The sequence below is a fragment of the Lissotriton helveticus genome, chromosome 6 (genome assembly GCF_964261635.1).
Source record: "Lissotriton helveticus chromosome 6, aLisHel1.1, whole genome shotgun sequence".
NCBI lineage: Eukaryota > Metazoa > Chordata > Amphibia > Caudata > Salamandridae > Lissotriton > Lissotriton helveticus.
Window position 1 is genome coordinate 332197240 of NC_136067.1, and position 25512 is coordinate 332222751.

Here is a 25512-nt window from a genome sequence, read left to right on the forward strand (position 1 = left end):
GTGAACGGGGTAATCTCACATCTGACCGGGATAGCCAATACCGACGCCCCAAAATTGACTGGCAGCAGGGTGCCCGCCATAATGTTCGCGGACGACACCCTGCTGCTATCAAAAACACCTATGGGCATCCAGAGGGTAATTGATGGCTTCCAGGACTTTTGCACTGAAAGGGGCCTTGAAATAAATCCCCAAAAAACTAAATTCATGATTATGAATCCTAAGTCCCAAAAGCGCCCAAACCCTTTACTCGGCTCTGTGCGGCTGGAAAGGGTACACATCATTGAGTATTTGGGGCTAACCCTAAACGAAAACCTAACATGGGGGGCCCACCGGACAAAAGCCAATATGAGGCTAGCTCAGAGGGCGGGGGGAATTATGAGAATTGCGTGCAAATCAACTTTTCGCCCTGTGTCCCCGGCCATTCAAATTTATAAAATGCAGGCTCGGGGTGGTGCTACCTACGGGGGAGAGATATGGGGTCACACGTCACCTCTTAATTTACAGGTGACGGAAAACAAATTTATAAGACAACTTACAACTCTACCAACAAGTACCCCACTCATGCCTCTGAGACTGGACTATGCTTTGAGGCCCATTACGGAAGAACTAGGGCTCAAGCCCTTAACATTTTGGCGCCGCATATGGAGCAGTCAAGATCTCGCTCCATATCGATCTGAGCTGCAGGAATTTTTAACCCTACCCAACGCCGCAAAAATACCCTGGATAAATTACATAAAGACAACATGCGAGACCCTCGGTCTAACAGAGCTGTGGTTAGATCCTCAAAGGACAAGTACCAGGATTTCAAGAAAAACACTTTCTGGAGTATACTATGAAAATAGGCTCACCAGAGTCCTGGCAACCACTCGGGAGGGTTCCCTGACGCACGCCTTTATGCTAATTAAGGATTCATACAACTTTGAAAGCGTGTTGGACGGTATGGCTCCTGCTCTTACAAGGAAACTCTATTTACAGTGGAGATATGGGACCCTCCCCCTAAAGACCTTCACTAAAGCATGGACAGGACATTTGTCGAATGAGTTGTGTCCTTCTTGTGCCAAATCTAGAGAAAGTGAAGTTCATGTCATCTTCTTCTGCCCTGTATACCGCAAAAGTAGGCGTTATTGGTTGATTCCATTACTCAGAAATCTGGGTTTCAGGACACTCCTTCCTGAATTCAGAGTTTTAAAAACAGACCTGTCCCCGCCAACGGTGTTTGCCCTGGCTACATTTTTAACAGCAATGTGGTACGCCAGAACCCGACTTACAAAGATGGCAGACGAGCATTGATAATTCGTTGTTTTTATATACTGTAATTCTTGTTTTAAATCCTTTTTAAACTTTTAACGATGATGAATGTTGTACATCTTTAAGGGTCAAATGATCGAAATAAAGATTTGAAATTTGAATTTGATAAAGCTTGGAATGAAATGTGTGTAGGAGGGGGGTTACAAATGAACTGGAGAAGCATTGCATATTGGTAAAGGGGGTAATGGCCTAAGAAAAGAAAATTGGTGATATCTGAGACTTTGATCTATTATATTCTAAAATGCTACCCCTATTGGTTACATTTGTGATTAATGAGCTTTACTGTTTGAGACACGTGTGATGTGCTTTTAAACCATGTGCATTTTGTCCTATTTTATTAAATGAAAGGCCTAATTTAGATCTTGGCAGACTGATTACTACATCTCAACGGTGACAGATATCCCGTCCGCCTAAATATAAATTCTAGTATATCCTATGGAATTTATATTTTGGTGGATGGGGTATCCATCACTGTTGTGGCGGAGTAACCTAACCTGTCCGCCAATATCTAAATCAGGCCCAAAGTTATTGTTAAAAAAATAGCTAAGGGATTAATGTACATTTACAATTATCACTTTATAGGAGGAAATGCATTATATGTTCTATACCTTCCAGTTCCACTGTCGGATTAGTATTCTTGCTGCTTTTCAGAGCCGCTTTGCTGCAGCCGGATGTTCCTTTGACTGAACAAAGTATATTTGGCTGGTGGGGGTGGGTAAGCAAGGTCAGCAGGCTGATAAGGAGTGTACAAAAAAACTGATGGTCCAGAAACTAAATAAAACTATAGATTTTTACTATAGTTTTACCTTAGCGAAAGTAGTTTCTAATATTAACTCATTGCTGACTCCAAGCTGAAATTGTTGCTCTGTAACTTGTGGGAGTCGACTAGATCACAGGAATGAAGATAGATCTGTTGTATATACAACTAAACTTCCCAGAGGGTCCAAGAGGAGATTAATGTTTAAAGACACAGTTGTATCCTATCCCCCAATCCATCTATACCAAAACATACATGGATACTATTGGTCTAGTGACATGTGGCTAAGAATGGAGATGCAGTGGTGAAACGTGTGTTTTCAAAGATGGATGTGTTGTTACACAGATGGAAAGAAAACCCATCAGCCCACCCAATGGCGGAGCATCATCATCTGGGATTTTATAAGAAAAACTGGTATCTACTAGGTATCTCACTTGGTATTATTGTGAGAGAAATCCTAGTGTAGATCCACCAGTGATGAAAGGCCATAAAAAAAATTCTGTTGTAACACAGTGAAATACATGAAACTGTGCTTCTGTCACTGGTTTAAGTCCGGTAAATCTGTCCAATATTAGACAGTCTATTGAATTTGCATGAGCATGCAAGATCCATATTATTAAATAGCTTTGTTGTTTGGGAGAAGGGCACCATAGTTTTCTTTTTGGAGACTCGTCCTTCCCAGTTAATTGAAAGCAAATGTCATGGCCGATGTGCAGAAGGAAACCCATTCTGTAATGAAGGGATCTAAGGCTACTGCACCGCTGTTAATTTATTTAATTTTTTTTTAATCTGTTGAACACTGGACTGTGATCTTGTGGTCACTTCCTAAACTTTCCGCAGTCAGCTTTCAAGTTCTAGATTGTGTCCCGACAAACTTAACTTATGACCTCATGCAGCATTACCTTCCATACCCACGCCAACATCTATAGAAAAGTGCTAGTCTGAAGTTTGCAGCTTCAAATCGTCTTTTCACCCTGTTTCATTCATAATTTACTTACTGACTTCATTTAATTTGTTAATTACTGAACTTGACTTGCATGGTTGGGCAAATATACCTATGCAAACTATTCCATATTGAATGAACTATGGCCCCCTTCAAATTTATTGATTTTCTTGGTGTAGTAACTTTCTGGGGCCAGAGTTAGCCGTGGTTGGGAAGTATTTCAATTTATGCAGTAGTCTGTAATGCAGCCCTAAACAAAATAGTTTTGTTGTGTAATGACTGCATCCTGTGTGGCTCAGGGAAGCACATCAACCAGTGTCTGAAGTTTATGTTCTTTTTGCCAGGATGTGGTGAGTTGTAACGGTGGCGTTCTATTGGTGATACATGTGTTTGTGCATGTCCTATGTGAACATCTGAAAAGCATATCAGATCTTCAAGACCGTTTCTTCCTAAACCTTTTAGAACCCTGACCCAATTTTTAAAACGACAAACTTTAGTGACCCACTTAGCTTTAGTGGATATAGGATGGGGTGAATTTTTAATGTGATTGTTATTTTTTAAACCATTTTTTATTGATTTTCTGAAAGGAGAGCGAACCATTCGAGGACATCAGAGGTCCAGTATTCGTATAGGAGATGAATCAGCAGAACAGTAGCAGCTGCTACCGGACAGGGGTGGTGGGGCGGATGATTTTGAGCTTGGGTTAATTAAGAGAAGAAACACACTTACCTTGGAACGGTCGGCCGCCATCTCCCTGCATCGTCTTCCTTTCGGCAGCAGGAAGCACCCACCCCACAGGCTCCCCTGAGCCAATCACAACGCTGCAACGCAGCAGTGTGATTGTTCTGAGCACTGTGGTCCAGTGCTCAGACGGGAACAGGGTGCCTGTGCATGTTCCTCACCAGGCTGTGTAATGCAGCCTGGTGGGGAACATACAAAGTACGCATTAACTGTTTTGTCGGCCCAAGAGGGCCCACCAAACAGTTCATGCGCACTTAGAGAGGGCAAACCACTCCTCCCCTGCTGTGGCCAGCCATACCCCGCCCTACCCCTCATTGAACAAGGCCACTGACTGTGTGCAATAGGAAAAATAAAATGATAATAATACATTTCCTTTTCTTTTTGCGCAGTGTGGCAACGCTCCCCTGCTGTAGCGGAGGAGCAGCTACTGGAGCTGAACATATCTCAGCTGTTGTAAACATGTTTAAACAAATTGTATTCATTTTAAATTAAAATATTAGAAAGTAGCTGGAAGGATTTGATACAGTGAATAATAAACAGTGCACATAAAATGTTTTAAAAAATCAAGCAAGTAATTAAAAATGACTAGCAAGCAAGAACATATGATAAATAGAGTAAAAGAGCAAATGCACATACTAAATAGATGAAAAATGACAAGCCAGCAAATGCATACAATAATAAGGTTGAAAATGACAAACCAGCAAATACATCTAATATACCAGTCAGCAAATACATATAATTTAAAGGTTAAACATGACAAGCAAGAACATCTATCAGATAGTTTCAATATGCTTTGCAAGCAAGTATGTACAATAGATACTGAAAACATCTATTTAATTGTTTTAAAATGTTTTTCAAGCAAGAAACGCATACAATCAATCAGGGGTTTGTATAGCACGGCGCCTCACCATTGGGGGTCTCAAGTCACCGAGGGGGGTGGGGGAGCTGCTGATCCGTCTGGGCGCCGGTATTCAGTCGAAGAGCTAGGTTTTGATATCCTTCCTGAATTGGGTTAGCGACTGGGATTGCCTGACGTGGAGAGTCAGAGTGTTATAGGTCTTGGTGACGAGGTTGAAGAAGGATCTTCCTCCGGCTCTACTCTTGTGGATCCGTGGGATGGTGGCCAAGGCCAGTTGAGTGGAGCGAAGGTGTCTGGCGGGCAAGTGGAATGAGAGGCAGTGGTTCAGATATGCAGGGTACACTAGATACAATCTGAGTACCAGAAATACAATAACCCACTAGATCCTTACTGCTTCCAACAAGTAAACAACAACAACTTACTCCCCCACCTGTAGTTACCTCTTGTCAAACTGCCAAATATTGCATACCATAATGGCCACTGCAGTGGATCCAAATCCCTCCCAAACCAATCCATGCAAGGTCACTTATTACAGTCCTCTAGATCTTCCGGAGATACCAGAGAGGCATTCAGGATATCAGAGTCCGCTTTCAAAGTCAACAAGCAATCCACAAGGTGTTCCCATTCCCCGCCCTCTTTTTAACTCCCGAAACAATACAGCACTCTCAAATCCTGCCCATTTAACCTGTCGTTTTTGCCATCTAATCATCAGAGGCCCATGCGCTGACTTCCAGATCAAAGCGACTTCACATTTTGCCAGAATCAATGTTAAGTCAGTAAATCTAGAAGTGATCTTCCTCCTTTTGGGGCCTGGATATCACCCAGGGAGGCAGGCCAGGGGTGTACAAGGGATCTCCTGTAAAGTTATTTCATTTACACAGTCAATTACTGCTTCCTAAAATCCCTCCAAGGATGTCCTGGAACATATCACATGAAATAATTCTGCCACCATCTCCCCACATCTCGGACATTTCGCAGCTGCAGTCTCATAGAAATGGTTGATCCTACCAGGTGTAAGTTACTCTCTATGCAGAATGAAAAAATTAATAAATTTGAACCTTGCATTTTGCGAGACAGTGGGTATATGCTCTAAAATACTCTTTCCGTCCATATCTGCCACCTGGAGTTCTGGGTTTGCTACCCATTTAACTTTCACTTCAGCTAGGGGAGTAAGAACACTAGCACGAATAGCATTATATAGACAGAAAAACGCTTTTACAAAGCCGTCGCTGTACAGTCAGCAGACACACAATATTTGTCAGTTCCCTCAATTACTTCGAATCATGGCGATTCATGCTCTGTGCAACAAGAATTGGTACACCATGCGTTTCTGCAAATTCTTCAAACTGGAGCAATACTCCATCCCGGTATAAATCACCTTCATGATTAACCCCATAGGCAGTCCGCCCCTCTATGCCCCCCAATGCACCTATGCCATCCACTGTCTTCATCCATTTAAGTGGGAGATCAGGTGAATAAGGCACTGGCACACCGTTCCACTGAGGGCAGTGCTGCCAGCACTGTTGTATTACCTGGAGCTCTGGAGAGGCTGCAGACAGCTGCTGCCAGGGAACCAAGAGGATCAGCAGTAACTCCCACAGGACAGGCAACGAGTCAACTAGACCCTCTCCTCGATTCATCCTCCTATAAATCCACTGGTTTAACCACTGCAGCTGGGCCACTATGTAATAAGACTTAAGGTCAGGTGCAGCTAGCCCAAACTCCACCACTGCGTGCTACATTTTAGACAGAGCCACCCTGCCACCCAGATTAGCTCCAACAGTAGACTCTCCAGATCCCGGAACAACAGGCCAGGCACCTGCAGCGACAGTGTGGAGAAGAAATAAAGCAATTTTGGGAGTGTCGCCATCGTCGCCTCTGCAATTCTGCCAGTCACAGATAACAACAATGTCGTCCAACACCTTATATTAGTTAGAAGTGCTCTGACAGCTGCCCCAGCATTACCATCCAGCAAGTCTTGCTGGCTATGGCAGGTTTTAACTCCTAAATATTTAAGGCAAGTAGGTCTCCAGGCAGGGGGGCGCTAGAGGGCGCACTGCGGAATGGCTGGCTAGCGAGTCAGCTCCGCCGGACGGTCGCATGGTTGGCGGCCTTTAACCCCTTGGATCCCCAGCTCCAGTGGCGACGGACAGCGTTTTGGACATTGGACATAGAAGCCGTCATTGCCCCGTAAAACTGAAGCGGAATATGGGCAGGACGAGCCTGGCCAGGTCGAATTAGCGGATGCCGATCGACCGCATCGCAAAATGGCCGCCCACGGTGACCGGTAACCCGGCGAATGAGTAGCAGCCTGGCGGATTCGGACGAAGATCCCCCCCGACATCGCAAGACCCGAGAAGGCAGACCAGCGTCAGGGGCACTGTGGCGATCGAGAGTGGCGCTGGACCGGTGACTGGAGTGTGCGGCGGTGCGTTCCACCGACAGCAAGATGGCGGCGCCGGTGGAACGCAAAGGACTGGCAGAGGACAACGCTCGTGAGTCACCGCTGAAAGGAACGGAGGTCTCCGTGCTGCACGGGCGAACAACTGCGGCGTGGTGAGTTGGAGGCGAGGAGGGGCTCTCAGACGCAGCTGCTCATAGCGCCGAGTGCCGCACTGAGTGAATGCGACATAGTACCAGTGCACCAGCGAGAGTAATAAGACAGACTGCACAATGCTCAGGAGGTGAGGGGTATACATGGAGCATGCACATATGAGGAACGGACCCCATAAATCTGCCACGCACATCAAGTCTGCACACCAGATCTGAGGGGAGGCTGCCCAGCATATTGAGGCCACCAGTACGGCGCCGCTTGGAGCCCTGAGAAGACGGCCCCGCCCGTAGACGATCGGCCATATTTACAACACACGTGGCCGGCTGATGACTGCACGTAAAGCTCGGTGGGGGGCTGCAGCGACTACACACCGCGTCAACTCCGCGGCCAGCGGGACAACGGCTAGCAGCCCCAGATCGTCATCGGCACAAACTACGCCAAAGCAGCAAATTGACATGGGGAAACCAGACAGACAACAAACCAAGCTCCAATTTGAAGCGCGGAAGCAGGATAAAATAGCCACGACAGACCCCGAGGTGGAAGGGGGCCAGGAACAATCGGACGTCACGGGCATGGAATCGGTACTAAGGGCGATCCAGAAGAGCCTGCAGGAAATGAACGGAAAACTGGACAACGTGGTGCAAAGAGTGGACAACATGGCGGCAAAAATTGAACAACATGACGGGCGCATAACAGAAGCCGAACAACGAATCTCGCAGGTGGAAGATGATCACCAGGCCATGTCCAGGTCCTGCGGAGGCCTAGAAAAGACAGTAGAAAGCCTGCGCGCCAAGGTGGAGGACCAGGAAGCCAGGTCCAGGCGCAACAACGTCCGGATTTCGGGCTTGCCGGAATCCACCAACACAGGGAAGATGGAGACATATATAGAATCATTGGTGAAAGAGGTATTTGGTTCTGAGAAACTGTCTTCAGTGTTCCTGGTTGAACGGGCACACCGTTCACTTGCGCCTGTGCCAAAATCTGGAGCCACCCCACGCATGGTCATAGCCCGCTTAATCAACTACCGGGACCGCGACACGATACTGAGGCTGGCCAGAGAAATGGGCAAGGTCACTCATCAAGGTAACACGCTGGAGTTCTATCCAGACCACACCATGGCGGTGCAACTAGCTCGGAAGGAATTCGCTCCAGTTAAAAAGAAGCTGAGAGAACTTGGTCAAGAATATGCAATGCTATACCCGGCGAAACTCAAAATCTTCACTGGCGGGAAACCGGTCATACTACCAACGGTACAGGCGGCGCAGGAATACGTTCGGCAACAACTGAAACGGCGCAAGCAGCAAGATCGGAGTGAAGCTACGAGCGATGTGGAATAACTGACCTAGACTGTGGGCGTGCTGTACTGAATTTTGATACCCACCTGTGCGGCGCAGACGACGGACACTGCAACCGTGGGCGAACGCTTTAACACGCCTCGGCATTTGCAAATGTAGCGGATGACGACCTGGCGTGGCACTTACGAACTCACTGTAAGTATGGACCTTGATGGGGATGTGCCGCGGCAGAGTCAACATGACTGTGAGTATCAATGAAGAAGAGGGCATAAGGGGTATTTTGTTACTCAGCTATGAAGAATGCGTGGTCACGGCCTAGTGCCTGACACCCTGGCAGAACGTATGGCTCGCACAGCTCAACTGACAGGAGACACATTGTCCATGCCACGGCTCAGCCTAGTGGCTACACTGATGTAACTAATAGTGGGGACATTGGTGGACTGGCATCATACCACTTCAGCGGCCCTGCTTATGCTGGAGGAGGTGAGGGGTTGGGGGAACTAGAGCACGTATATTGCATTACAGCGTGGACTTGCGACCGTCCACGTCCACTATGTGGATGGTGACGTGTGAACCTGGTGACACCCCCAAGTGGGTGTACCCCACTAAGAGTTTGACATTACAGTTAAAGGTTGTTCAGGGATGGCTTTGGCAAAGTTCGGGGGCTAAAGTGGGTGGGGGGAGGGTGGGAATTTCTGAATATTTCCAACTGCAATTTCTGTGTCTGAGAAGCATGGCGAACTCCTTAGTTGTGTATTATGATGCGAAAGATGTTTATATACAACGCATACCACCATCGATTTCGGTCACTGTAAAATGTTTCCGTCAGTACACACTGTACAGGCAGCGGTATAAATGCAAGGTGCACACCATTGATATCCAAGTACACACTCATGGCAGGTACTAACACGCTCAAATTTCTAACGTGGAATGTAAGGGGACTAGGCGACCCGAAAAAGATCAGGCGACTATTTGCTTACTTTGACAGGGTACAAGTTAGCATTGTGTTTTTACAGGAAACGCACTTAGTACGAGACAGTACTTCCACACTAGGCGCTAAATGGGCTGAGTCTGTCACCAACTCAAGCTTCTCGTCGTACTCTAGAGGGGTGAGCATATTGATCAGAAAGGGAACAGGTTTTGAGATCACAAGCATACACAGAGACACAGACGGGAGGAGTGTTATAATAGCTGGAGTGGTAAGGCGGCAGAAGATACTATTAGTAAACACGTACGGGCCTAATGTAGATGACCCGGAATTTTTCAGACAGGTGTGGCACACTATCGTCGACATGCAGACAACTCACGTAATATGGGGTGGGGATTTCAATGTTACCCTACGGGATACTCTGGACAGGGCAACGCATACGCTGGAACAACACGGCAAAGCGCGGTTAATGCTGCGAGACGCCATGGAAGACCTACACATGGTAGATTTATGGAGGACACGTAACCCAGTATCGACTATAGCGACACATATAAATGCAGCAAACAATAGTTGGTCTAGGCTAGACTACTGGCTGGGCACACAGGAGGTACTCTCATGGGTTAAGGACATAACTCACCTACCACGAACACTTTCGGATCATGGTCCAGTACTATTAGACATCGCTATACCATATTACGACCCACCACCTTTCACTTGGCGTTTCAACGCGGCTGCACTGCAAGACCCCATATATGCTGATACCATTCACAAGGCAATAGTAGATTACTTCGATCTCAACGCCCCGACTACTGAGGACCCTGGTTTGCTATGGGAGGCCTTCAAGGCCACGATACGGGGGATCTGTATCAGCACTACCTCAGGCATCCTCAAAGATATAAGACGACAACTGCACACACGGGAAAAAGCTATACAAACATTGGAGCAAACATATACCCAGACGGGCGACGCTGCTGTTTTGGGGGAAATTAAAGCGCTACTAACGGAATACAATGAGTTCGCTGCGGACGAACTGAAGTATGTGTCAAAGCGGGCGACAGCAAGGAGATATGGGGAAGGAGGTAGGCCTGGAAGGGAATTGGCCGCAAAGATATGCGCAGGTAGAGCCCCACAAAACATAACGTCCATTAGCACAGACACAGGGGAGGTGATCACAGACACAAAAGGGATATTAACAGAATTTATGAATACTTACGAGACACTTGTGTTAGCAACAAGGACCCCCTGATACGGATAATTATCCTGGGACAGGGTAAACAATATATGTGGAGTAACAATCCCAGGCATATATCAAAACAACGACCAATAGATTAAACAAAACAAACTAGTGCAGTTTATAGAAAATATACATTTTTAATTTGATTAAAAAGGATTTAATAAAAAACAGTGCATTGATCAGAAATGATAAAAGATTGTATAATAATACATATATATTCACAAAACAGTTTAATTAAAAAGGAGGTCAGGTGGCATCCGGTCGAAGCGTTTCGACATAAAATATGCCTTCATCGGGACTTAAACCATCCAATTTCTGTAAAAGAGATTATAACAATAATTTACTCATTACATCCTCTGTCATGGAATGATATAACTGGACTAGTTTTAAATTGTTCTAAACATTCTATTGGTCTAAACATTCTCTTCGCATTAATGATGTACCGCCTTATATACAGATCTTTTGCACCTATGCATATATAGATTTTCACACCCAAGCATATATTTTGAAATTTATAAGCAATCACAGATATGGAGTATTCAGTTTTCAATTGTTTGGCGAAACACAGAGGTTGGCACATTTGAACAAGAACATTCTTGTATACCATTCCTTTATCAAATAATTCTATCAAGTAGTTTGATCCAGTGGTACAGGTGATTCATTTCATCCATTGGCCTAGTACATTCTAAGCATTTCAAGTGTTTAGCCTTTGCTTGGGGCTTCTACTCAAACATAGGCCCTAATTATTTAAAAAATACAAAGAGTCATAGGACAGAAATAATTGTAGAGGGGAAAGATAGAAGAATTCCATGTATATCACACTAAATCAGATTTATCCCTATTCTGAGGAGTTGGTGTATTAATTTTGAGTACTCATTTGCTATGATTTTATAAGGACAACTATTTATACACTTCAATTTCTTACCTAAATTTATATAAATGTACAAGGACAATACTGTTCACCATTTATTTTGACCTGCAGCACGGCTGTATAGATGCTCTCTCATCGGTTTCAAAATTTGGAGATTTATTTGTAGTTTTCTAAAAGGGACCAGAATGACATACGGGTAAACCATGAGTTAAAGATTCTAATTCCCTTGTTAAGAGAGTTGTTCCATTAGCAGGGTTATACATAACTGCTCACCTTGTGTTTTTCTTTAAAGGCCCGCGACCTCTTAGGTGAAACGGCAAAACGGAGTGCTCAAGTGGATAAATTAACAAGCCGCTCGCCTTTTCTTTAATTAGGAACTGGTAAAATATAAAAGAACGTAGGACTTCGGTGCCTTGCAAAAGTGTTAGCTCTACGTACGTGAACGAAGCGGTACCACACAACAATATCATTTCAAGATTTTAGGTAAGTGGTAATTGCACACTGTCCGGTTTAAGCTTTATAAGAATTAAAAAGGGCTACACGGAACATCGGCTTACATTGCTGCTAATTTATTTTGTCAGGACTTTATTCCACACACGGGTGGCCTGGATGTGGTACTTAGCCGTTTTTAATGACCCCAGATGACGAACAGAGCATAATCCCATGAGGGTAAGAGAGCAAGGAATACTGTTTGATTAGAAACAAAGACAAAAGTAATGTGGTAACAGACTAAAATGCGTGCTTCTTCTAACTCATAGGATAGTGTCATCTGTTCCTATTGTAACCCAAAAACACTCAAGACAACGAAAGTTCCTATGATACTTTAAAGAAAAACACAAGGTGAGCAGTTATGTATAACCCTGCTAATGGAACAACTCTCTTAACAAGGGAATTAGAATCTTTAACTCATGGTTTACCCGTATGTCATTCTGGTCCCTTTTAGAAAACTACAAATAAATCTCCAAATTTTGAAACCGATGAGAGAGCATCTATACAGCCGTGCTGCAGGTCAAAATAAATGGTGAACAGTATTGTCCTTGTACATTTATATAAATTTAGGTAAGAAATTGAAGTGTATAAATAGTTGTCCTTATAAAATCATAGCAAATGAGTACTCAAAATTAATACACCAACTCCTCAGAATAGGGATAAATCTGATTTAGTGTGATATACATGGAATTCTTCTATCTTTCCCCTCTACAATTATTTCTGTCCTATGACTCTTTGTATTTTTTAAATAATTAGGGCCTATGTTTGAGTAGAAGCCCCAAGCAAAGGCTAAACACTTGAAATGCTTAGAATGTACTAGGCCAATGGATGAAATGAATCACCTGTACCACTGGATCAAACTACTTGATAGAATTATTTGATAAAGGAATGGTATACAAGAATGTTCTTGTTCAAATGTGCCAACCTCTGTGTTTCGCCAAACAATTGAAAACTGAATACTCCATATCTGTGATTGCTTATAAATTTCAAAATATATGCTTGGGTGTGAAAATCTATATATGCATAGGTGCAAAAGATCTGTATATAAGGCGGTACATCATTAATGCGAAGAGAATGTTTAGACCAATAGAATGTTTAGAACAATTTAAAACTAGTCCAGTTATATCATTCCATGACAGAGGATGTAATGAGTAAATTATTGTTATAATCTCTTTTACAGAAATTGGATGGTTTAAGTCCCGATGAAGGCATATTTTATGTCGAAACGCGTCGACCGGATGCCACCTGACCTCCTTTTTAATTAAACTGTTTTGTGAATATATATGTATTATTATACAATCTTTTATCATTTCTGATCAATGCACTGTTTTTTATTAAATCCTTTTTAATCAAATTAAAAATGTATATTTTCTATAAACTGCACTAGTTTGTTTTGTTTAATCTATTGGTCGTTGTTTTGATATATGCCTGGGATTGTTACTCCACATATACTTACGAGACACTTTACACGGCACGCCCATCACCGACACAGGATGATTTACTACACTACATGGAAGATATAGAACTGGCTTGGCTCGCTGACGGGCACAGGAAATATTTAGAACGCCCAGTTACAGTGGAGGAAGTGACTGATACCATTAGGAGATTACCAAATAACAAAGCACCTGGGCCGGACGGCTTTGCCACGGAATTCTATAAAAAGTACGCCGACATACTCGCACCATACTTGGTGCAGCAGTACGGGGCGGCGCATGAAGCTCAGACGCTACCAGCATCTATGAGGGAAGCACTGCTCGTCGCGTTATTGAAACCAGGTAAAGAGGTAGATAAATGTGACTCATACCGCCCTCTTTCCTTATTGAATGTGGACACTAAAATCATAGCTAGTCTGCTAGCGGACAGGTTAAAGCCCCTTATGCCTTTGCTAATCAGGCCAGACCAATCTGGTTTTATCCCCGACAGGGCGACTACACATAACACTCGTACATTGTTCGCATTGGCCCATTATCTAACACCGGAAACGAAGGCGGTGGCTGTGTTACTGGACGCAGCTAAAGCATTTGACACAATCGGCTGGCCCTTTATTCATGCAGTACTGGTGCGTATGGGGTTTCCGCGGATCTTTCTGGGTTGGATAGCGGTGTTATATTCAAACTTAACAGCACGCATCAGAGTAAACAGGTACATATCAGAACCCATTCCAATATGCAGAGGTACTCGACAAGGGTGCCCGCTCTCGCCGATGCTATTCGCGTTGGTGCTAGAGCCGCTATCATGTAAAATCCGACAGCATCACCACTATTCAGCGATTCAAATGCCCTCCAGACCCATACATATCTCGCTGTACGCAGACGACATGGTGCTCTATGTTAAAAATCCTGAACAACACCTTAATCCACTCCTGAGAGAGTACATTAAGTTTGGCCTACAATCCGGGTTGCAGATTAACTGGGATAAATCCCTTGTTCTATCCTTAACAGACAGCACCTGCCCGACCAAACTAGACTATCCTTTAAAATGGCAGGAGGAACCCACGAAATATTTAGGTATATGGTTCCACAGAGACCCGGAATTGGTGATAAGGACAAATTACGGGCGGACCATATCATCGCTAGAAGACAAAGTTAAGCGATGGAACAGACTTCCCCTATCATTGGCAGACAGGGCGGCAATTGTAAAAATGGTGCTTCTACCAAAGTTTCTGTACTTATTTAATAATATCCCAATAAAACCGCCTGCAATCGTATTCCGTAATATTAAAACACTGGTCCTCAATTTGTTGTGGGCGGGGAAACAAGCGAGGATGGAATTACGTACCATGACGCTGCCATATACTAAGGGGGGCTTCAAGGTGCCGGACTTCTACTTATATTATTTATGCGCGCAAGCGCAATACGCACATTTCTGGTACCACGAGGTGCCCTTCTTGACACATGTGGCCGTAGAGGCGGGTGACACTGACCCAATCCCACTAGCCAATATACTGACGCATAAACGCACTAAACTGCATGAACGTGACATTAACCCGGTTAATACCACTACCGAGGCATGGCGGCTGATAGGCAAGGCAACAAACAGCTTACCGCTATATGCACCGACACTTCCTCTGGCACATCACCCAGCTCTTTCGGTAACGCAGGAGCAGGTCGACATGGATCTGTTCAAGCGGGCGGGACTACACACTCTTGGGGACCTATACGATGGTGGGGTCTTCCTAACACTGGACAAGCTACAATACATCACAAACCCGTCTCCATTGTTTAGTTTCAACTACTATAGACTACAAAGAGCGCTTAGGGAACACTACCCGACACATCCGGAGGAACCTCCTACACTCGCACCCCTTCAACTACTCCTAACTACACCGACGGCGTCTCATCTAGTATCCAAACTGTATGCAAATGTACAAGAGGCGGTGGGGGCGAATACACACAAAGCTAGGGACAGATGGAGCGCTGGACTGGCAGAACCTCTCACTGACTTGGAATGGGATTCCTCCTGTGCGCTCACTGGTATGTTGACTCCTAACGGGAACTTGAAAATAATACACTACAAGTATTTGCACCAGGTGTACCACACGCCTCAGAGATTACATAAATATGGTTTGCGGGACGATTCACAATGTTGTAGGTGTAAACAAGAAGATGCGGACTTCATGCATCTAGCGTGGCACTGCCGCAAAGTGGCGGGGTATTGGGAACGCGTCGTGCAGATTTTGAACGAGATGCTAGGGACCTCTATGCTGTGTGATGCGAAAATCTGTTTGTTGGGCATTATCCCGCAGCTTAGGGCATTGAAACGCAAATTTTGTGCTATAGCGCTTTTACTGGCTAAGAGAAGGGTGTCTATGCACTGGAATGGCAGAAGGGCCCCTGAGGTAAAGAACTGGATAAAGGATATGGTGTATTGTCGAGACACACTCGCAACGTATGAGGAAGAGCTGCCAGGTGGCTCTAGACCCAAAGATTATTGGGGGTACTTTCGGGCGTATTTACTGGCACATGGTGGTTCTGGATCGGAGACGGAGATAGAGTGACCTGCAGGTACGACAATGACAACTCGGAGCGAACAAGTTCCGTAATAATGGCACTGAGGAGGGAGGATGCTGTGACGCAGAGGGATTATAGCAGAAGGAGAACTAAAAGTTGGGGACTACACTGTTTGGTTTGTTTCGGTTAAGGTACTAAAAAATGAAAAAACTTTGAAAATGTAAGATTACTGATTTATAAGTGAGCGAATACAGCACTGATATACATGTGGGTGCTATCAGACAATACGCCGCCGGTCCGCTGGATGTCGGCTGATGGGCCGTGTAAAACTGATACCAATGATCTTGATTTTGAGTGCGGGTAGCCGGCCATTTATGGATGTAGGCGTATGCACTGTATATGTTTTCCTTTTTTCTGTCTGTAAGCGACATGAAGTGCATTGAACCTCTTACTTCAATAAATAAATAATAAAAAAAAAAAAAGTAGGTCTCCAGGCAAGACTGTGCAGATTTTAAGTAGGGGAGGCATCCGCACAGAGTGGGACAAAATGGGATTTCTGCCAGTTAAAATGCAGACCAGAGCGCTCCAACAAGTCTATTGCACCCGGCATGTCCACTCCAACATGCCGTAGAAAAAGTAGCATATTGTCAATATATAATGCCGCATAATGGGATTGCCCACGGACCTCTAACCCATGATAAACCCTCCCCCCCGGTGCGAGCACAGCAGGCCAGGGGTTCCATTGTGAAGGCGAAATAATAAAGGGGAAATCTGACACCCCTGCCTGGTACCACACCCCATATTCTAAGGTTCAGATATTGTTCTGCCAGAGCGAACTCATGCCGTGTGACTCGGGTAAAGAAGACTTATCAAGCGAATAAACACTAGACCCAGTCCCATTCGAGCCATTACTTGAAACAGGAAGTCCCAACTCGGACTGTCAAAGGCATTCTTTTAAAAAAAAAAATCTTTTTATTGTAAAGAACATGCTCCAGAAAATCGCACAGTGGTCAGCAGCAGGAAGACATTAATACATAAAAGACACCACAACTTACATTTTCATGTCAACAATACGGCCTGCATAGAAAGATCAAACCCCCTGTATACCTCCCATCGCTCACAATGATACCTCTGGATTCTGCACCGGAGAGACTTTACTTATTGGATATCCTGGCTAACAGATTTACAACACCCCAACCATACCTGTCCCCCCTCCTCCGCACAGCCCACCGATCCCCCCTCCCCTCAAAGTAAGGAACATGCATCGGGGCACATTTCAACTACTAATCAGACTCAGACACTGCCTGGGTGTCCACTGACTCCCCTCTGTACTGTCGCCATGCCGCCCACACTTTCTCCCATTTCTTGGGGCACCCTCTGCTCTTATAAATGACTCTCTCAGTCCTTTGGCAGCAATCAAGGTCCCGTTCCCATTCCTCCACTGTGGGCACAACCTCACTCCCCCAGAGTCTCGCTATGTTTGGTTTTGTAACCATGCTTGCTAGTGCCAACCAGATCTTATCACCTTTCGGCCATGTGATATCACTCGTAACCCCTAGGATATGCCATCGGGCTTCTAGCGGGACCTCTGCCCCCACCACCTCCGCCATGATATCAGACAATCTGGACCAATAGGCCCTTATCTTGGTGCAGTCCCACAATATGTGGAAAAAAGAACCCTCTTCCCCACACCCCCTCAAGCAGAATTTCGAATCTACATACCCTATCCGATATTGTGTCGAGCGCGGGATGTAAGAGCGATGCAAAATGCGAAGTTGGATTAGCCTGAACCTAGCTCGAATCGTCACCTCCCGCGGGCTTTGTAGTGCCTCCCTCCAGTCATCGTCTTCCAGTAACCCTATGTTTGCTTCCCATTTCTCCCTTAGAGGGCCCAAGGGATCAGTTAGATTATTGATAAGTTTTTTGTACGTGAGGGAGATTGCCTTATCTATCATTGGGTCCATCAACAACCTGTCCTCCAGTGGGGCATAGTCCGGTAGTTGTTCCCCCGTCTTTAAATGTTCATGGATGGCATGTCTAAGCTGTTGATGTAGGAACTCTCCGTTCCTCATCTGAAATTCCGCCTGTAGGGATACGAATTCCACCATGTCTCCTCTCTTCCAGAGGTCCCCCAGTCTATCTATACCTATAAGGTTCCATGCGCGAAGGCCTTGCAAATTAGCCACCGTCGGAAGAAAGTTCCCGGCCCATAAGGGGGTCTGGGCTGTGAGCTTCGCCCCCCACCCCAGCAATTACGTCGCTCTTTTCCACACCCCCACCACTACCGCCGTTTGAGGTGGGAGAGACCTGCTACATCTGCCTCTGTTGTAAAGGGCAGCCAGGTAGGTTCACCCCCGAAGACCATGCGGTCCACCCGGTATGCCGGCTCCTCCACAGGAGCGCACACCCACCCATTAACATTGATTAGCTGGGTCGCCCAATAATACAGACGAACATCCGGGACCGCGAGCCCGCCCTCGTACACCCCTTTCTGTAGTTTCTTGGAGCTATCCTCGGACAACCCCCACTCCATAACAAAGAGCGTTGTGCCGATTCAACCGCTCGAAAGAACTGCTCCGGTACCACGAATGGTGCACTTTGCAGCGCATAGAGCAGACAGGGGAGGGCCATCATCTTGAATAAGACAGCACGGCCCATTAGGGAAAGCGGGAGGGCCTTCCAGTGCGCGATGTCGCCACGTAGTCGCTCCATATACTCTGCTTCTGTCTTAGTTATCCAAATCCCCAAGTACCGAAAGACCTCCTTCCATACAAGTCCTCCGCACTCATTCGCCAAGCTCTGCGTCGGGCACGCCAAACATGGTCCAGAGACTTATCCCAGTTGATTCGATAACCTGAGAAGGTGCTAAACCTATGGAGAATCTCCAACAATCGCTGGATGGAAGCATCTGGCCGTTGGACGTACAGGAGAACATCGTCAGCATATAATGAAATACGCTCCTCCCAGCCTCCCCTCAGATCTATGCCCCACACTCGTGGGTCCGTCCGCACCCATGGCTACAGGGCCAAAGCGAAGAGGGTCGGGGAGAGTGGGCAGCCATGCCTTGTGCCTCGCTCTAGTTGAACCTCCCTGGACAAGGCACCGTTAACTCTGACCCTCGCCAGTGGTTCGGTGTGTAGCAGTCTAACCCATGCTCGGAATTTGTCTCCAAACCCCATCTTGGCCAAGACCGCGTTGATGTAATGCCATTCCATGCTATCGAAAGCCATATGGGCATCTAGCGATAGCAGGGCCGCCGGTTCGTTTGGTCGGGCCGATGTCATCTGTATCACCTCATCCAGACGTCGTAAATTGAGCCGCGTGCTTCTGTGCGGCATAAAGCCCGACTGGTCCGGGTGAATCAGGGATTGTACCACCGCCCCCAGCCTGGTGGCTAGAATCTTGCCCAGGACTTTCGTTTCGAAAGTAAGGAGAGATATGGGCCTGTAAGAGCTGCACAAGTCTTGCGGCTTACCGGATTTGTGGATCACTACAATCGTAGCTGATCTGAGATCCTTTGTCAGCCGCCCTTCCTGTTGGGCCTCATTATACATGCGCAGCATATGGGGCGTGCTTTTGCTAGTGACACACCTAAACGCCTCCGCAGGGAACCCGTTGGGCCCCTGTGCCTTCCCCACCTGTAAGTCGCCCATGGCATGTTCTATCTCTGCCACTGTGATGTCGGAGTCTAAAATGTCACTATCTGCTGGCTCCAATGTGGGCATCTGCAAAGGGGCCAAAAAATCCTCCCATTCCCATTCATTCCGCTGAGTGTGGGACAGATAGACCGTTTCGTAATAGCTAGCGAACTCTTCCGCTATGCCCACACTCGTGGTCTTTATCGTCCCCGTCTGTGTGAATCCCAGGCACCCAGTTTCGTTCCCTGTCCCTCCTCTCCAGCCAGGCTATCATCTTGTCGGCCTTGTCCCCTAGATCATACACCCGCCTCTGGGTAGCTAGTGCTCGCGATCTCGCCTGATCAGCAAGCACGTCATGTATTTCTTTCTCCAGGAGTCGCAGTTTGATGCCTATCTTGCTGTTGCTCTCGCGTTTCCTCCTCTCTAATTCCTGATTCTCCAATTCCAGTCTATCGATCTGAGCACTTTTCTCCTTCCTCCGTTTGCCAGCCTCCGCTTGCACGAATCCCCTGACTACTGTCTTGTAGGCCTCCCAGACAATGCTGTGCGACTGAACCGAGCCGACATTGTCCGTAAAGTATTGGTCTACCCGCTCGCGGAACTATGCCTGAAACTCTTGGTCTTTAAACAAGAAAGTATCCAGTCTAGGGGGAGTTCTCCAATCCCTCCCAGGGCCCCGTAACTGCACCTCCACTGGGGAATGGTCTCTAGCCTTATGACACCCACTGTGGAAGGAGTTCATGCCACCTATCTGTGTGAATAAATAGTCCAGTCTGGATCCCGACCCATGTGCCGCAGATATATGTGTATATTTTGCCGAGTGTGGGGGTTGTGTGCCCTCCAGAGGTCTGTCAAAGGCATTCTTAATATCACTTTGCCATAACAGCTGCCAACCGTTTACCTAGGAACCTATCATTTAGGAGTGAGAAAAAGTCACTGGATATTTTGCACTGTATTCCTCCTAGGAATAAAAACCGCTTGATCTGTATAAATCAGAAAGGGCATGTGAGGTTGAAGTTGGCTAACAAGGATTTGACTAAGAATTTTATAGTCTACATTGAGCATGTCAAAAAGAAAGTAATCCCTTGGATTTATCCAATAATCACACTCATTCATATACACTCCACTATATGGTCATTCATTCACACACCACTCTATTTTCCTCAATGGTACCATACAAAAATACAATGGTTATCAATACAAACACCCCTCAGTCATGAACAACCTGAAATTGCTATTTATCACAATGTATACATTTATTTGAATCCAGTGTCAATTAAAAAAAAAAACAATTCAATTTATACATTAACACAAAAGAATATACACATTCTAAAAACAGGAGAGAGACTAACAACCGTGATGTTGGACCTAACACATCGGGGTGTTTATTCATGGGAATCTTTACATGAAGGTCAGAGTTCTATAGATCCATTCTAACTGATCTACAGACCCCCGGGACCACGCACACAATTCAGCGAAGACATCGCAGACTTCATCGGCCCCCACGCCCTCCCCTCCGCTGACTACATCCTCCTAGGGGACCTCAACTTCCACATGGAGAACAACAAGGACAGCAACACCACCACCCTTCTGGACAACCTCGCCAACCTCGGACTCAAGCAACTGGTGAACACCCCCACCCACTACGCCGGCCACACGCTCGACCCCGTCTTCTCCTCCAGCAAGCACATCTCCTTCAGTCACTCCACCGGACTCCATTGGACTGACCACAGCTGCGTCCACTTCAGCTTCAGAAGAACCACGATCCACCACCACCCGCAACAGGTTCCTCGCCGGAGCTGGAGCAAGATCACCGCCGAGCAGCTCACCACCTCCCTCAGCCAGAACACTCCCGCCAGCACAACGGACCCCAACGAAGCAGCCAGCAACCTCACACAGTGGCTGACCGCCTGCGCCGACGACCTCGCACCACTAAAGAACCCTCCCAGCAGGCCCGGCAGCAAGAAAGCCCCCTGGTTCACCGACGAACTCAAGGACTCCAAGAAGAACTGCCGCACCCTCGAGAAAGCCTGGCGCCACGACCAGACCACAGACAATATGACCGCCCTCAAGCACGCCACCCGCAAGCACCACCAGCTGATCCGCACCACCAAGAAGACCGCATTCAAAGAACGACTGGACAACAACGCCCACGACAGCAAGGAACTCTTCAGCATCGTCAAAGAGCTCTCCAACCCCAGCGCCGGTAACAACGACATCACTCCTTCGCAAGACCTCTGCGACTCACTCGCCTCGTTCTTCCACCGCAAGATCGCCGACATACACAACAGCTTCGACGCACCAACCACGCACCCAACCGCCGAACCAACACCCCCCACCACCACCACCTCTGCAACTGGACCCCGGTCAGCACCGAAGACACCACCCGCACGATGAACACCATCCACTCCGGATCACCAACCGACCCCTGCCCCCACCACGTCTTCAGCAAGGCCGACTCCATCATCGCACCCCAACTCCGGGGCATCATGAACACCTCCTTCCACACCGCCTCCTTCCCGGAGAGCTGGAAGCATGCCGAGATCAGCGCCCTGCTGAAGAAACCAACTGCGGACCCCACCGACCTCAAGAACTTCCGCCCCATCTCGCTCCTCCCTTTTCCTGCCAAAGTCATCGAGAAGACCGTCAACAGACAGCTCGCCGCCTTCCTCGAGACGAATGGATCCCTCGACCCCTAGCAGTCCGGTTTCCGAGCCAACCACAGCACCGAGACCACCCTGATAGCATCCACCGATGACATCAGATCCCTGCTCGACAACGGGGAAACAGCGGCCCTCATCCTCCTGGACCTCTCCGCAGCGTTCGACACGGTCTGCCACCGCACCCTAGTACAGCGCCTCAGCAACATCGGAATCCAAAAGAAGGCACTGGAGTGGATCATCTTGTTCCTCGCCGGAAGAACCCAGAGAGTCCGCCTTCCCCCGTTCAGATCCGAGGCCACCGAAGTCATCTGCGGCGTACCACAAAGATCACCACTCAGCCCAACCCTCTTCAACGTCTACATGAGCCCCCTCGCAGCCATCGCACACCAACACAACCTCAACATCATCTCCTATGCCGACGATACCCAGCTGATCCTCTCCCTCACCAACGACCCCGCCACCGCCAGAACCAGCCTACACGAAGGGATGAAAGACTTTGCCGAGTGGATGAAGAACAACCGCCTGAAACTAAACTCAGACAAGACGGAAGTCCTCATCCTGGGATCATCGCCCTCCACCTGAGATGACTCCTGGTGGCCCCCTTCCCTGGGCATCACTCCCAAGCCAATGGACCACACACGCAACCTGGGCTTCATCCTGGACTCCTCCCTCTCGATGACCAGACAAGTCATCGCCGTCTCCTCATCGTGCTTCAACACCCTGCGCATGCTCCGTAAGATCTTCCGATGGATCCCCACCGAGACCAGGAAGACCGTTACCCAGGCACTCGTCACCAGCCGACTGGACTACGGGAACACCCTCTACGCCGGAACCACAGCCAAACTTCAGAAAAGACTCCAACGCATCCAGAACGCCTCCGCACGACTCGTCCTGGACATCCCCCGACACAGCCACATATCCGGCCACCTGAGAGACCTGCACTGGCTCCCCGTCAGCAAGAGGATCACGTTCAGGCTCCTCACCCACGCACACAAGGCTCTCCACGACATAAGCCCAAGTACCTCAACGACCGCCTGACCTTTTACACGCCCACCCGCCAGCTACGATCGACCTGCCTCGCCCTCGCGGCCGTACCACACATCCGCAGAGCCACCGCCGGAGGAAGATCCTTCTCCTACCTGGCAGCCAAGACGTGGAACTCCCTCCCCATCCACCTTCGGCTGACCCAGGACCATCTCTCCTTCAGGAAGCAACTCAAGACCTGGCTGTTCGAGCAGTAACGGACCCCTCTCTCCAAGGGCCTTGACACCCCTCCGGGTGAGTAGCGCGCTATATAAATGCTATGATTGATTGATTGATTGATTGATTGATTGATTGTTCCGTGAATTTAACTTGAAAAAGTTGCGTCTACGCGTTTCGGTGTTTGGCCTTATACGCACCACCTTTATCAAGACTAATATTTTATGTCTCTTTCTCAATTAACATTTGGTTAAAATCGATCTAAACAAACAAAAAACAAAAACAATATTACACACTGATAAATAAGCAATTTTCAGGCTATGACCCTCATACTGTACATTACATTTAATTACTAAAAACCTTCAAGATATCTCTTACATTGTCTTTCATTACATTGTATCCCCTCTTGTATCAATGTTGTTTACTCCCCTAGAATAATCAATGGTGGTTCAAAAAACCAGGATGTCATCAAAACCACAAATGGCATCTTATTCAATTCTCCTATCTACAACACTGTATTATACATCCTATTGGTTATTAATTCAGATCTACACCCCATTTAAAACAAGTGGCAATCTAAGGACTTGGATATCAACAAGAGGGTTACAACTTCATCAGTCTTGCTATATATAACACTATGTTCTACATCCAATTCATCATTAAATTAGATTTACCTCCCATTAAACCTTATTTGTTAAAAGTGAATTTTACTGATTGTTTTCATAACCATTATTACTCCATTTATCCAGCACATACTTTCTCGACCATAGAAATATTATCACCACATTGTTCATACATACATTTACATACCATAGAGCTTTTATAGTGCCAAGTGATGGTCACTGTGTGAAGAATTTCCAAAATGTCTCCTTACAGGTCAACGACCATCTATAAAACAATGATAAACTTCAATTAGACTACACTCTCAGTGTCATTGGTCTCCTAGTTTCGTGATCCAAATATATAGTTACCTGCATAAGGCTAACACGAACAGACCCACTAAAGGGCACTGTTATGCTGTTCTTGGCATCAATTGATGAATTTCTGTATCTAGTTCACTTGTTTTGGTTTGCAGATCTCAAATCTGTGGGCCGTTAAACCTAAAGATATATATAAAAAGACACTTGTAATCCTAAATTTTATACACAAAGTCAGCTGGTATATGTATCAAGTCAGGCTCCTTTGTGTACCTGGGATTAATTTCCGAGTACGTGTCGTGCTGATTCACAAATGCTCCTCCATATTCTGTGGCATCTCTAAAACGACTCCACTTCTTAGGATAGTTGCTCCTTATGTAAATAAAATCCCCTATACGGAGGACCCTACCTGGGGTAATAAAATGCACAATGTCATCTGGTGGAGCCCAAACCCGTAATAATTATGGGTAAAACTCCTCCGAGTGATTTTCGAATACACTCTGTTACCAAAAACACTCTAAAGAGGAGTGGGGATTTTATTTACATAAGGAGCAACCATTGCTGCCCCTGTGTAACCAACCCCCGCCTCAAAAAAAACATTTTTATAAAAGAACTTTACTTCAAATCCACATTAATTTTATTTAAATAATAAAAAAAATAAAAAACCTCAAGGTAGGCCAGGATCAGTGGGGGTAGGGTATATTTTGATATGAGGAACGGGAGGTGTTCGTGCCGCCCTCCCGTTTCAGCACCCAACCCAGCAGGGTGACTATATGATGTTACAGTATAAATAGTGTTATTTTAAGCGGGGCAGAGTTTGTCTTTGTTAGACGGTCAGAACACCAAAATATGAAAAGTGGGTCAATTATTTTTTTTAAATAAAATCATTAATAATTGTCATACTTTTTTTGAATAAAGTCTAACAAAAAACAAGCAAAAACATGTTTATTTCCACGATAGGGGACTCAGTCCCTGTGTCCTGAATTGGCTGCCATCCTGTATTTTTTATGTTGTGACAGCCAATCAGATCTTATCTCAGGATCTGTTGGCTCCATGGTTCCACCACAGCGTGAAATGTCTACATTTATTTTGCCTTCATTTCTTGAAAACTACTAAATCATATCATAAAAAGCATACTTTCTAGACCAAGATTTTGCTTTGTTCC

At 46.4% G+C, this 25512-nt stretch overlaps 1 protein-coding gene and 1 long non-coding RNA gene across 4 annotated transcripts in view; one reads left to right on the forward strand and one right to left on the reverse strand.

The window, feature by feature from the left end:
- Positions 1 to 25512, forward strand: part of NBAS (NBAS subunit of NRZ tethering complex) — a 2361081-nt gene that overhangs the window by 511859 nt on the left and 1823710 nt on the right. The window lies entirely within an intron of this gene.
- LOC144762552 (uncharacterized) lies at positions 4768 to 24531 on the reverse strand. Its single transcript, XR_013596107.1, has 3 exons — positions 24402 to 24531; positions 24241 to 24318; positions 4768 to 4901 (listed from the first exon to the last, which is right to left on the reverse strand). It is a non-coding gene; the product is annotated as an uncharacterized LOC144762552 (long non-coding RNA).